The sequence below is a fragment of the Chiloscyllium plagiosum genome, chromosome 1 (genome assembly GCF_004010195.1).
Source record: "Chiloscyllium plagiosum isolate BGI_BamShark_2017 chromosome 1, ASM401019v2, whole genome shotgun sequence".
Lineage (NCBI taxonomy): Eukaryota > Metazoa > Chordata > Chondrichthyes > Orectolobiformes > Hemiscylliidae > Chiloscyllium > Chiloscyllium plagiosum.
This window is the reverse complement of record NC_057710.1, coordinates 61,411,189-61,424,288: the sequence shown is the minus strand read 5'-3', so window position 1 is coordinate 61,424,288 and position 13,100 is coordinate 61,411,189. Positions and strand designations below refer to the sequence as shown.

General features: G+C 41.1%; 1 protein-coding gene across 8 annotated transcripts in view; it reads right to left on the bottom strand.

Moving 5' to 3' along the window:
* Nucleotides 1-13,100, bottom strand: part of LOC122548946 (protein unc-13 homolog B-like) — a 643,343-nt gene that overhangs the window by 539,550 nt on the left and 90,693 nt on the right. For all 8 annotated transcript variants that reach the window (XM_043687965.1, XM_043687956.1, XM_043687983.1 and 5 more), the window contains one exon: nt 11,349-11,378. The gene's annotated coding sequence lies outside the window, so the exon portion shown is untranslated. The remainder of the gene's footprint in view (nt 1-11,348; nt 11,379-13,100) is intronic.

Genomic DNA, 13,100 nt, shown 5'->3' with positions numbered 1-13,100 from the left:
ATAAATGATTTCAGCCTCCCTTCAGGCTGTGCTATACTTTGAATTATAATTTTAGATGATTTTTGAGCGATTGGGAGTGATATTTTTTGCTGGTCTGCCCCAAACCAACTTTTCCCATCAGCCCCAATGTTTCTATTAAGTGATTTTCTATTAAGCTACGTTTCGGTGGAATGCAACTACGGTGTTTTAGGAGAACTCCCTGTAATCTAAAGATTATCACCTTAGAGGTCCTCATTTTTAACTTTTTTCCCAGCTCTCTATAATCACTCCACAGGACCTCATCCCTAATTCTACCTGTGTCTTGCGCCAACATGCACAATGACTTCTGGCTGCTCACCTTCCCCCTTGCAGCCGCTCACCTTCTGCAGCCGCTCTGAGATATCCTGTACCCTGGTACCTGGGAGACAACACCATCCTGGATTCCATTTGTGACCACAGAATCTCCTGTTTGTCCCCCTAACTATTGAGTCTCCTATCACTAGGGTCCTGTTTACCTTTACTCTTTCCCGTTGTGCCCCAGAGCCAGTCGTAGCACCACCAACCTGGCTGCTGCTTCTTTGCCCTCAACAGTCATCCCTCCCAACAGTATCCAAAATGGTATCCTTGTTTGAGGGGAAATGACCATAGGGGATTCCTGCACTCTTTGCCTATTCCCTTTGCTTTTCCTGGTGGTTACCCAACCACTCTCTGCCTGCATCTAAGTGAGATGGTCACACGAAAACTCTTATCTACGATGTGCTCAGCATCTTGGATGATCCTGACTGCATCCACCTTTAGCCTCCAAACATGATCTCCCAGGAGCTGTTGCTGAGTGTACTTTCCGCAGACGTCATCATCAAAGATGCTGGAATTCTCCCTGAGCTCCGACATACAGAAGGAATATGTTGAGAAAGTTTATAGCCTGAAAACTTGTCCTTAAACATTTAGACTAAATGCAATTTTGCATTATAGAACGACATTTGCTGCACACTAGAAAACAGACAGGCAGGGAGGGTAAGACAATTAAGAACGATTCAGAGATGCTGGTGATGGACTGGGGTGTACAAAGTTAAAAATCACACAACACCAGGTTATGGTCCAACAGGTTTAATTGGAAGCACACTAGCTTTCGGAGCGACGCTCCTTCATCAGGTGATAGTGGAGAGCACCTGATGAAGGAGCGTCGCTCCGAAAGGTAGTGTGCTTCCAATTAAACCTGTTGGACTATAACCTGATGTGTGATTTTTAACAATTAAGAACATTTGCCTTAACATCAGTGAATCTGTTTAAACAGGACACCAAATGATAACATTCACAGCTGTTCCTTTGTGAAATTAATAACAATGTCTGATTCTGACCTCAAATCGAAACTCCGTATCAATTAACTTCTCTCCCGAATTATTGTCCTTCACTGTTATCTGTCTAGGTCAGAACATGCAGTGCATTTGTTAACTTTTTGTGTTTGTGACAGCACAGCTTTTGTAAACTTATGTATAAAAGGTAGTCTGTTTGTGATAGTACAACAGAGTAGCCGGCCAGGGCTCTTGAAGGAAGAGCGATGTCCTACTCTCCTCAGTTATTAGAATCCAGTTCACTTGACTTAAAAGGTATTAGTGTTATGTTGTAACAGTGATGTTATTAGTAAATGAAGGGGATAATTAAAATTAAACTAAACTGTCGGTAATTCCAGACTACCAAAGGTACAATCTCTGTATTGAATCAAGACAGGCTTACAGGTTGAGTTCATAAGAAATTCCCTGGACTGTCTCAAATCTGTACTTGATCAATGTGACTGTCCGAATTGCCATCTCAACTGCTCTCAGACTAAAGAGAAAATTTAAAAGAACTTTATCTGACCTTACCTGTACTTTTTGCTAAGCCACTGTTCACCTCAGACTCTTGCTCCAAAGCCTTACCCTGCCACCAATTTTTCAAACCAGACTTTGAAGGGTTAATGATTCAGATTTAAATGAAGTAAAGTGGAAAGTACATGAAAAAGACGACTAGACAACCACATGACACTGAATTGTCTGTGAGAACTATGCTGTTGTGCAGTCATATGGGGCTACTTGGACTTGTTTCCAACTTTCAAACCTGCAGTCATTACAAATAGAGATTCAGCACATAATTTAGATTCAGAATAGTATTAACATCAAGGACTTTGCCTCAAACAGATTTTCCCCATTGGGCACCTTATTGGGATTGTATTATAAACCTCCTCATAGTCAGAGGGAAATTGAGAAACAAATTTATAAGGCTGTCTGTAAGAATAATAGGGTGATTATGGTAGGGGATTTTAACTTTCCAAACATAGACCGGGACTGCCATAGTGTTAAGGGTTTAGATGGAGAGGAATTTGTTCAGTGTGTACAAGAAAATTTTCTGATTCAGTATGTGGATGTACCTACTAGAGAAGGTGCAAAACTTGACCTACTCTTGGGAAATAAGGCAGGGCAGGTGACTGAGGTGTCAGTGGGGGAGCACTTTGGGGCCAGCGACCATAATACTATTAGTTTTAAAATAGTGATGGAAAAGGATAGACCAGACCTAAAAGTTGAAGTTCTAAATTGGAGAAAGGCCAATTTTGACGGTATTAGGCAAGAACGTTCAAAAGCTGATTGGGAACAGGTGTACACAGGTAAAGGGATAGCTGGAAATTGGGAAGCCTACAGAAATGAGATAACGAGAATCCAGAGAAAGTATATTCCTGTTAGGGTGAAAGGAAAGGCTGGTAGGTGTAGGGAATGCTGGATGACTAAATAAATTCAGGGGTTTGGTTAAGAAAGAGAAGGAAGCATAAGTAAGGTATGGACAGGATAGATCGAGTGAATCCTTAGAAGAGTATAAAGAAAGTAGGAGTATACTTAAAAGGGAAATCAGGAGGGCAAAAAGGGGACATGAGATAGCTTTGGCAAATAGAATTAAGGAGAATCCAAAGGGTTTTTACAAATACGTTAAGGACAAAAGGGTAACTAGGGAGAAAATATGGCCCCTCAAAGATCAGCAAGGCAGCCTTTGTGTGGAGCTGCAGAAAATGGGGGAGATACTAATGGGGTTGGAGGATTTGAGCTATAAGGAGAGGCTGAACAGGCTGGGGCTGTTCTCCCTGGAGCCTGAGGGGTGACCTTATAGAGGTTTACAAAATTATGAGGGGCATGGATAGGGTAAATAGACAAAGTCTTTTCCCTGAGGTTGGGGAGTCCAGAACTAGAGGGCATAGGTTTAGTGTGAGAGGGGAAAGATATAAAAGAGACCTAAGGGGCAACTTATTCACACAGATGGTGGTACGTGTATGGAATGAGCTGCCAGAGGAAGTGGTGGAGGCTGGTACAATTGCAACATTTAAGAGGCATTTGGATGGGTACATAGGAGGGGTTTGGAAGGATATGGCAGGTGGGACTAGGTTGGGTTGGGATATCTGGTTGGCATGGACAGGTTGGACCGAAGGGTCTGTTTCCATGCTGTACATCTCTATGACTCGATGATTATATGACTGGATTCATGAGACCAGTACCACTGAATCAGAGATAAAACTCAGAGTACCCTCATGACTAAGGTTTCCAACAGATATGTTTGTATATTATTTAATTAAAGCCAACAGACTCATTCCATAGTTTGCATATATCTCTAATACACAGTCAGTTGTGTATAATATGTCTTTTCAATTGGAATTGGCTTCAATGCGATTGAAGAATTTAGACAGTTATTTGTAGATCGCAAACTTTCCTTGCCTGTATTGACGACAACGTGATTCCAGCCCCATTAGTTTAAATGGCACAGCTATTGTGAGATTTTCTGATAACACAAGATCACACAAGAATGGGAATATTGAATTATATCAGAACCGATTGCATATATGTTCAGTAGATTAAGCTAATAAATTTTTTATGCATCCAAGTGCACAGATCTTGATTTTGATCGAACCTTAAAATGAACCCGTTAGGTATTTTCAACCGAACAATACAATACAATGACGCAGCCTCAATACCTCCCGCAATGAAAAATTCACAAATTCTCAACCCTCAGAGACAAGATGCCTCCTCATCTTGGTCTCAAATCAACAATCCCTTATTCTGAGATTATGAACTCTGGTACTAGGCTCTTCCACAAAGGAAAGCAACCTTGATGAGGGGCCCTAAGAATCTGATATTTCAATAAAGAAACATGGACAATAGAAGCAAGAATTAGCTATTCAGCTCTTCAAGCCTGTTCCACCATTTTAGATGATCATGGCTGATCATTCAATTCTGTACCCTGTTCTCATTTTCTCCTCCTACCCTTTGAACCCTGTAGTTGTAAGAACTATATCTACTTTGCTCTTGAAAACACTGACTGCTTTAGCCTCAACCAATTTTGTGGCAGAGAATTCCACAGGCTCACGACTCAATGGGTGAAGAGTTCTCTTTTCATTTCAGTCCTAAATTGCCTACTCCATTTACTTCGACTGTGACCCCAGTGCTCGACTCCTCAGTCATTAGTAACTTCTTTTCTGTGTTTACCCTGTCTAGTCCTGTTAAAATTTTATAGGTTTGCTCGAGATCCCCCACTTTTTATTCTAACTCCAATGAATATATTCCGAACTAATCCAGTCTCTTTTCATATGTCAGTTCTTCCATCTTAGGAATCAACCTGGCAAAATTTCATTGCACTCCCTCCATATCCTTAGACACCCTTCCTCAAATAATGAGACCAAAACTGCACACAACACTCCAGGATAGTCTCACTGAAGTCCTGTACAATTGCAGAAGACATCCCTGTTCCTTTGCTAAAATCCTCTCGCTATAAAGGCCAACAAACCATTTGCCTTCTTCACAGCTTGCTACACCTGAATGCTTGCTTTCAAATGACTGGTGTACTATGACACCAGGTCATGTTCCGTCTCATCCTTTGCCAATAAAATCAAATGTTCAGATAATACTTTCCCTACCTGTTTCTGCCGATAAAAGTGTGGCGCTGGAAACAGCACAGCCGGTTCAGCAAGATCTGATTAGTAAGATAGTCAACGTTTCGGAGCCTTATGCCTGAAGTGTCGACTCTCTTGGTCCTCAGAGGCTGCCTGACCAACTGTGCTTTTCCCAGTTTATCAACTCTGACATATCCAGCATCTGCATCCTCACAATCTCCTTGTTTTTAACCACAAACAAGGATAACCTCACATGTATCCACACCATACATCATCTGGCATGCATTTTCCCACTCATTCAACTTGTTGAAATTACACTGAAGCATCTCCGCATCCTCTGCATAGGTCACCCTTCCACCCACCACTGTGTCATGTAAAAACTTAGGGAACACCTTGTTCCCTCATCCAGATCATTAGCATATATTGTGAATAACTGGGATCCAAGCACTGATCTCCAAGGTTATTGTTAGTCACAGATTGTCACTTGTAAAAATATCTTCTTCCTTTGCTTCTCGTCTGCCAACCAGTTCTCTATCTGTGTCAGTACACCACGTGCAATCCCATACGCTTGAACTTTATATGCTATTTTCTTACGCAAGACTTTATCTAAAGCCTTCAGCAAATAATATCTCCTAGCTCCCCCTCATCAACTCTAGTTGTTACATCCTCAAACAATTCTAATCGATTTGTCAAGCAGGATTTTCCTTTTGTAAATACAGGATGACTCTGTCTGATCATGTTACTGTTTTCCAAGTGCCCTATTAGTAAATTTTATGATGGACTCTCGCACTTTCCCTCTTAGCAATGTCATGCTGAGTGATCTATAATTCCTTGTTTTCTCTCTACTTTTTTTTTTAAAAATAATGAGTGACATCACCAACCTTCCAATCCATAGGAACTGCTCAAAGTCTATGGATTTCTGAAAGGTGAGCATGTCCACTATTTCTAGGACCAGCTTCTTCAGTACTGTAGGAGTTGGAATTTAGGACCATGGAGATTTAGCTCTTTTTAATCCCATTAATTCTTTCAACACCACTTCCTTACAAAAACTGATCTTCTTAAATTCCACCCCCTCACTAGACCCTGTGTTCCTTCACATTTTTGGGACATTTGTGTCGTCCTTTGTGAAGGCAGAATCAAAGTATGTATTTGGTTGATCGGCAATCTCTTTGTTGCCCATTATAACTTCCCTTGCTTCTGACTGTACAGGATCTACATTTGTCTTCACTGAACCTTTTCTTTTCACAGGAGAAAAGGAGGACTGCAGATGCTGGAGATCAGAATCGAAAACTATGGCGCTGGAAAAGCATAGGTAAGGCAGCAACCAAGATCAGGAGAATCAACGTTTCGGGCAAGAGTACTTCATCAGCAATGTTGGGGGGGGGGGGGGAGTGGGGGGGCACAGAGATAAATCAGAGGGTGAGGTGGGGCTTGGGGGTGAGGTAGCTAGGAAGGCAATAGGTAGAAACAGATGGAGGGTAATGGTGATAGGTCGATGAGGAGGGTGGATAGGTGGGAAGGATGATGGATGGATAGGACATTTCAAGTGGACAGTGTTGAGTTGGAGGTTGGATCTGGGATGAGGTGGGGGAGAAGGGAGATGAAGAAATTGGTGAAATGAACACTGATGCCATCATCAACCTACTGCCTTCCCAGCTACCTTCCCCTCTTCCTTCCCAGCCCCATTCCATCCTCCTATTTATCTCAGCCCCCTTCCCCCACCTATATTCCTGGTAGAGGGCTCATGTCTGAAATCTCGAATCTCCTGCTCCTCGGTTGATGCCTGACCTGCTGTACTTTTCCAGCACCTTGCTTTTCAACTCTTTTTCTCTTCATAGACCTACTGAAGCTCTTGCAATCAGTTATACCTTTCCCCCAAGCTTACTTTCATACTTGTACTCTAGATTTCAGTAAAGGAGGATCAAAGAGATTGATTAAGAGGGAAAAATAAACTGCTCCCAATCCATCAATGTCCCTTCCTTGGATCTAACACTATCCCAAATTTCACTTGTTAATTACGGTTGGGCCACCTTTCTATTTTATTTTTGTTGAGACTGTGGTGCTGCAAAAGTACAGCAGGTCAGGCAGCATCCAAGGAGCAGGATAATCGATGTTTCGGGCAACACCATTTATCAGTAATGAGGCTTGTGAGCGGAGTGGGTGGAGAGATAAATGGGAGGGAGGTGGAGCTGGTGGGGGGTGGGTGGGGACTGCGATAGGTAGCTGGAAGGTGGGAGTAATGGTGATAGGTCGGAGAGGAGGGTGGAGTGGATTGGTGGGAATGAAGATGAACAGGTAAGACAAGTCATTAGGGTGGTGCCGAGTTAGAAGGTTGGAACTGGGATCAGGTGGAGGGAGCGGAAATGAGAAAACTGGTGAAGACCATATTGATGCCGTGTGGTTGGAGGGTCCAAAGGCAAAGAATGAACCATTGTTGCAGTTCATCTAACTGCTATTTAAATGCTGTTGCACAGTTCGACTGCCAATTATTCCTTTTTCAGTACACAATATCTGGTGTCGGATGGCCTTTTCTCAAATTGGTTTCTCAATGTCTTGATCCAGAAAAACATCCCATAACATTCCAGGAATTTCTCCTCTACAGTTACTGATTTGAATTGCCCAATTAAAGTCACTTAAAATTACAGCTGTACCTTTATTGCTTGCATCTATAATTTCCTGTTTAATGCCTTCCCCAACATTACCACAACAATTTAGGGGTCTACATATAAACTCTATCGTTTTCTATCCATTCGTATTTCGAAGCTGTAAACACCCAGGTTATACTTCACCTGAGCTAATATGCTCACTATGATATTAACTTCTCTTTAACCAGCAATGCTGCCCTCATTTTCATCTTTGACTGCTCTTTATAAAACGTGAGTAACTCTGCATATTCAGTTCCTATCTGTGGCCACCTTATAACCACGTCACCAAATTCCCAACTGTGTCACACCCATTTACAAGTATATGCATGGCTAATTCACCCACTACACTGTGAATGCTCTACGCATTTGAAGTAAACCCTCAGACTGCTCTTAAAATAAAATAACATTAATTGCTATAGTTGAAAAATCAAAAGAACCAAAAATCTGAAAAAAATACAGCAATTGGCGGAATATCTCAGTAGGTCTGTGGAGAGAAATCAGAGTTAACATTTTGGGTCCAGTTACCTTCTCCAGAACAGGCCAGACCTCCTTACTGTAGTCTTCTTCTTTGGACCTCTACCAATTATAAACCCGAAATAAAGACCTCTCATACCCTAAGTGACAAAAATGGGATAAACGTTTTCTTCATTCACAGGATTTCACTGGTGAGGCCAGCATTTATTGCCCATTCCAAATTGTGAAGAGTCAACCACACTGCTGTTGACCACGTAGACTAGACCAGATAAGGGTGACAGATTTCCTTCCCTGTAGGATGTTAATAAACCACAAAAAGATAGATGGAATTTTCATGACAAATCAGCCATGGTTTCATGGTCAGCCTGAGACTCTTATTTCCAGTTATCTTTTTCAAAATTTAATTCAAACTCCTCCATCTGCCATGACAGGATTTTGGGCGGCACGGTGGCATAGTGGTTAGCACTGCTGCCTCACAGCGCCAGAGACCCAGGTTCAATTCCCACCTCAGGCGACTGTGTGGAGTTTGCACTTTCTCCCAGTGTCTGCGTGGGTTTCCTCCAGGTGCTCTGGTTTCCTCCCAGAGTCCAAAAATGTGCAGGTTAGGTGAATTGGCCATGCTAAATTGCCCATAGTGTTAGGTGAAGGGGTAAATGTAGGGGAATGGGTCTTGGTGGGTTGCGCTTCGGCAGGTCGGTGTGGACTTGTTAGGCCGAAGGGCCTGTTTCCACACTGTAAGTAATCTAATCTAATCAAACCCAGATCCCCAGAACATTACCTGGGTCTCTTGATTAATATCCTGGCAATAAAACCACGAGGCCATTGCCTCCCCAATATTCACTTGATCAGCTACTTTTTCTTGCCTCATGTCACTTTTGAATCCTGATATTACCTCAAGAGCTCCACCTTTGGATTCAGTGAAGGTTTGCTCCTGCTGTTCTCACTGGAAATCGGGTTTTATTGGGATGCCCTGCTACCACCATTCACCCACAGGCTTGCTCCTCTCCCAATCCCCACCATTTGTTCTTCTAAACTCTAATGAGTACAAGCATAACCTACCCTATCTTTCTTCAAAAGATAATTCCACCAGACTCAGAATTAACCCAATGAATCTTCTCTAAACTACCTTCAAACCAGAACACATATCCTCACATAAAGGGTCCAAATCTGTGCACATATTCCACCTGTCATGTGGCAAGTGCCCTGCATTGTTTTAGCCAGACCTCCATATTTTTATATTCCAATCCCTTTGAAATAAAAGCAGCAAACCTTCCATTTACCTCCCCCACTACCCGATGGGGTAGAATTTGCGTGATTTATGCACAAGTTCCCTTTCTCTCTCAAATTTCAATACCACTTGTTCTGGGCACCATGCAACAACACAAAAATCTCATCACCCACACGACTGTTTGGCAGGAATCACCAAAATGTCTCATTAAGCAATCGTCACCCATACAGAACAAGGTAGTCTGCATGATCAATGCTCTATTCACCACCCTAGCACAATGATTGCAATATGCAACATCCATAAAATACACTGAAGCAACTTAATAAGGTTCTTTTTCAATCTCACCATCCAAGACTATTATCTCTACCACCCAGAAGGCTAGGACAGCAGGTTTATGGGAACACCACTCGTTCAACTTTCCTCCAAGTCACACACCATCTTAACATTGAAATATGTTACCTTTTTTTCATAGTTGCTTGATGAAAAATTTTGGCACTTTCTGCCTAATAGTCTTGCGAGAGTACTGACATCACAAGGACTATGTTAGTTCAACTACAGGCACACTACCACGTTCGCAAAGACAACTGTGAATTAACAAAAAGACTCTTGCCTTGCCAGGGATGTCCACATCCTAGCAATGAATTTTCAATTACTCAGAATGAAAGTTGCATTTGTACTTGTGCAATATTAATTTTGCACATGAATTGCTAGATGCACCTCATGTTTGAACAATAGTCCTGGCAATTCTTCCAAGATATACACTTACGGAAGATCTTTTGATAACCAGATATCAATTTGATGCAAATTGATTTTATCATATTTATAAGATCTTAAGTGCAAACGCAACTCAATGCTGGTTAAACTAGAGGGCTGTATTTTTAATAACAATGCCAACATATTACCAAAATAAGTATGCAAGGTAAATACCAGCAATTTACTGCCCATTCACGAGTTTAGTGGTTGAAGTTAGATTTACAATTAGTGTTTTGATTCTACTTTTGTGAGGAAATATCCAAGTCATCCTTACAGGAAGGCAGAATAGCAAGTTGCAGATGATAATTTAATTTGAATATTTGTTCTGCCAGTTTAATAAAACTTTGATGTAAAAATTATTAACACAAAGCATTCTTCAAAATCAACTTTTTTTACATAACTCAATTTCACATCACCTTCTTTAAAGTCAGCTGAAATTATTCACAGCAGACTGCCTCAGACTATTATTCAGCAGTCATTCGGTTGTACATGCATTTATCAGGAATTATTTACTGATGTCTATTAAATGGTTTTAAAGTAGTGTAGTACGGGCATCTGTATGACAAGCTGTCCTGAAATTTCCATCGAATTTCCACAGCATTCATCACCAATAGTTAAGAATTCAGATTTCACGGACTTTCCTCTGCCTGTTTTATTCCTAAAGCTAACTTTAATTTGTCAACCAGAAAAATCAAAATATAGTCATAATCAGTCAGTATAGTTCTGCCCTAAATTGTGACAATTAGCGGTTTGATTGAAGAACGATCAGACTGAATATGAATAATTGACAAACTGAAGTTTAATTCTATTTATATTAAGAAAATCAATCGGAGGACACTTTCCTTGAAGAAATTGTCTCTTTCACAGATGTCATGAAAAGTATGCAATTGCCAATCGTAGCAATTAGAGTGAAGCATTTGAATTGCAATTTATACATATTATAGATTCATAAGATTTCTAAAGGCTGACACATTGAAACATCGGAGGAAGGTGACCAATAGGTAACCTTTCTAAAAAAGATTGTTCAAAATTAGAGTTAGTTAAGAAGTGTCTGCACATTCTAGTTCAAATCTCCAAGTTAACTTAATCTCAAGTTGGAGTACAGTTCCAAAATGCTAATAGCTCTATGGTACCTCATTTGCAAATATGTGAGTGCCAGTCAATACAGTTTGTCTTGGTATTCTACTTCATATCCTAATGATTTAACCAGAGGTGACGGGCATGGAAACACAGCATTGCTTTAATTGTAACTTCCGTGAGAAAATAGTTATTCGACTAAAACAATTCAGTGCAATTTTAAAAACGTAATATTACAAAACAAACAATATCACAAAGAATTGGACTTAATCAAATATACAAGTCTTACCTGGAGGTCCGCTAAGGCTGGCTTTCTTAACTACAAAGGAAGGGTAAAGAGAAGGAAGAAAAAAAAAGAGAAACATTAGCTCAAAGCAAAAATTATTTTACATCGACATTACTAATGCAGTGAAAAAACAAAGTCGTTGTACAAGAAATTAATCACATTTTGAAATTGGTCTATTGACCTGGCATGTTTAAAGTGTGTTTAAGATTAGGAGAAACATTGATAGGATGCCTAAAAAGCAGCTTAGACAAAGGGTGAAGACGACTAGGGTACAGTATTAAAAGAAGGTTGAGAGGGGGTTTTCAGGAAAAGTCTGGTCACAACCTTTAAGCAGTACTTCTTGGATGAACATTTCAAGTGTCATAACAATCATAACAATCAAAAGTATGGGCCGAGCGCAGGAAGTGAGATGAGTGCAGGTTGTATTTTTGGTGATACAAACTCGATGGGCTAAAGAGTGTCTTCTATGCTGTATGATTCTATGAGCTTCTCCCAAGAAAAGCTGAACAGCTATATGGTCAGAATGAGATTATGTGAAAAGAACAAGTTGATTTGTAATTTGAACATTATCTACGTGGTCCTTTTGGCAGCCAAGCCACAATGTTGTTGTAGTCTGTCAATTGGTAAGGTTCTAGAGAGTGTTGCTGAACAAAGAGATCTTAGAGTGCAGGTTCATAGTTCCTTCAAAGTGGAATCATAGGTATATAGGGTAGTGAAAGTAGGTGTCTGGTATGCTTGCCTTTATTGGTCAGAGTATTGAGTACAGGTGTTGGGAAGTCATGTTGTAGTTGTACAGGACATTGATTTGGTCACTTTTGAAGTACTGTGTAAAATTCTGATCTCGCTCCTATGGGAAGAACGTTGTGAAACTTGAAAAGGGTTTAGAATAGATTTACAAAGATGTTGCCAGGGTTGAAGTCACCTTATTGGGAGTTTTCTATCAACCCACCAATAGCAACACAGACACCGAGCAGATTGGGAGGCAGATTTTGAAAGATGCAGAAGTAACAGGGTTATCATCATGGGTGACTTCAACTTCTCTGATATTGATTGGAACCTCTTTTGTGCAAATTGTTTGGATGGAGTAGGTTTTGTCAGGTGTGTCCAGGAAGGATTCCTGACTCAGAACGTAGATAGACCGACTAGACAGGAGGCCATATTGGATTTGATGCTTGGCAACAAACCAGATCAGGTGTCAGATCTCTCAGTGGGAGAGCATTTCAGCAATAGTGATCACAACTCCCTCACCTTTACTATGGTGGTGGAGAGGGAAGGGACCAGACATTGTGGCAAAGATTTTAATTGGGGGAGGGGTAACTGCAATGCTATTAGGCATGAACTGTGGAGCAAAAACTGGGAACACATGTTCTCAGGGAAATGCACAACAGAAATGTGAAGGTTGTTTAGGGAGCACTTGCGAGTGCTGGATAGGTTTGTCCCACTGAGGCAAGGAAAGGATGGTAGGGCATCCTTGAAGGGTTTGGGCCCTTGAAGACAGAAACAGGGGAATATATTACGGGGAACAAAGAAATGGCAGAGGAATTAAATGGGTACTTCAGATCTGTGTTCACTGGGGAAGACACAAGCAATCTCCCTGAGGTAACAGTGGCTGAAGGACCTGAACTGAAGAGAATTTATATTTGCCAGGATTTGGTGTTGGAGAAGCTGTTAGGTCTGAAGGTTGATAAGTCTCCAGGGCCTGATGGTCTACATCCCAGGGTACTGAAGGAGGTGGCTCAGGAAATCGTGGATGCG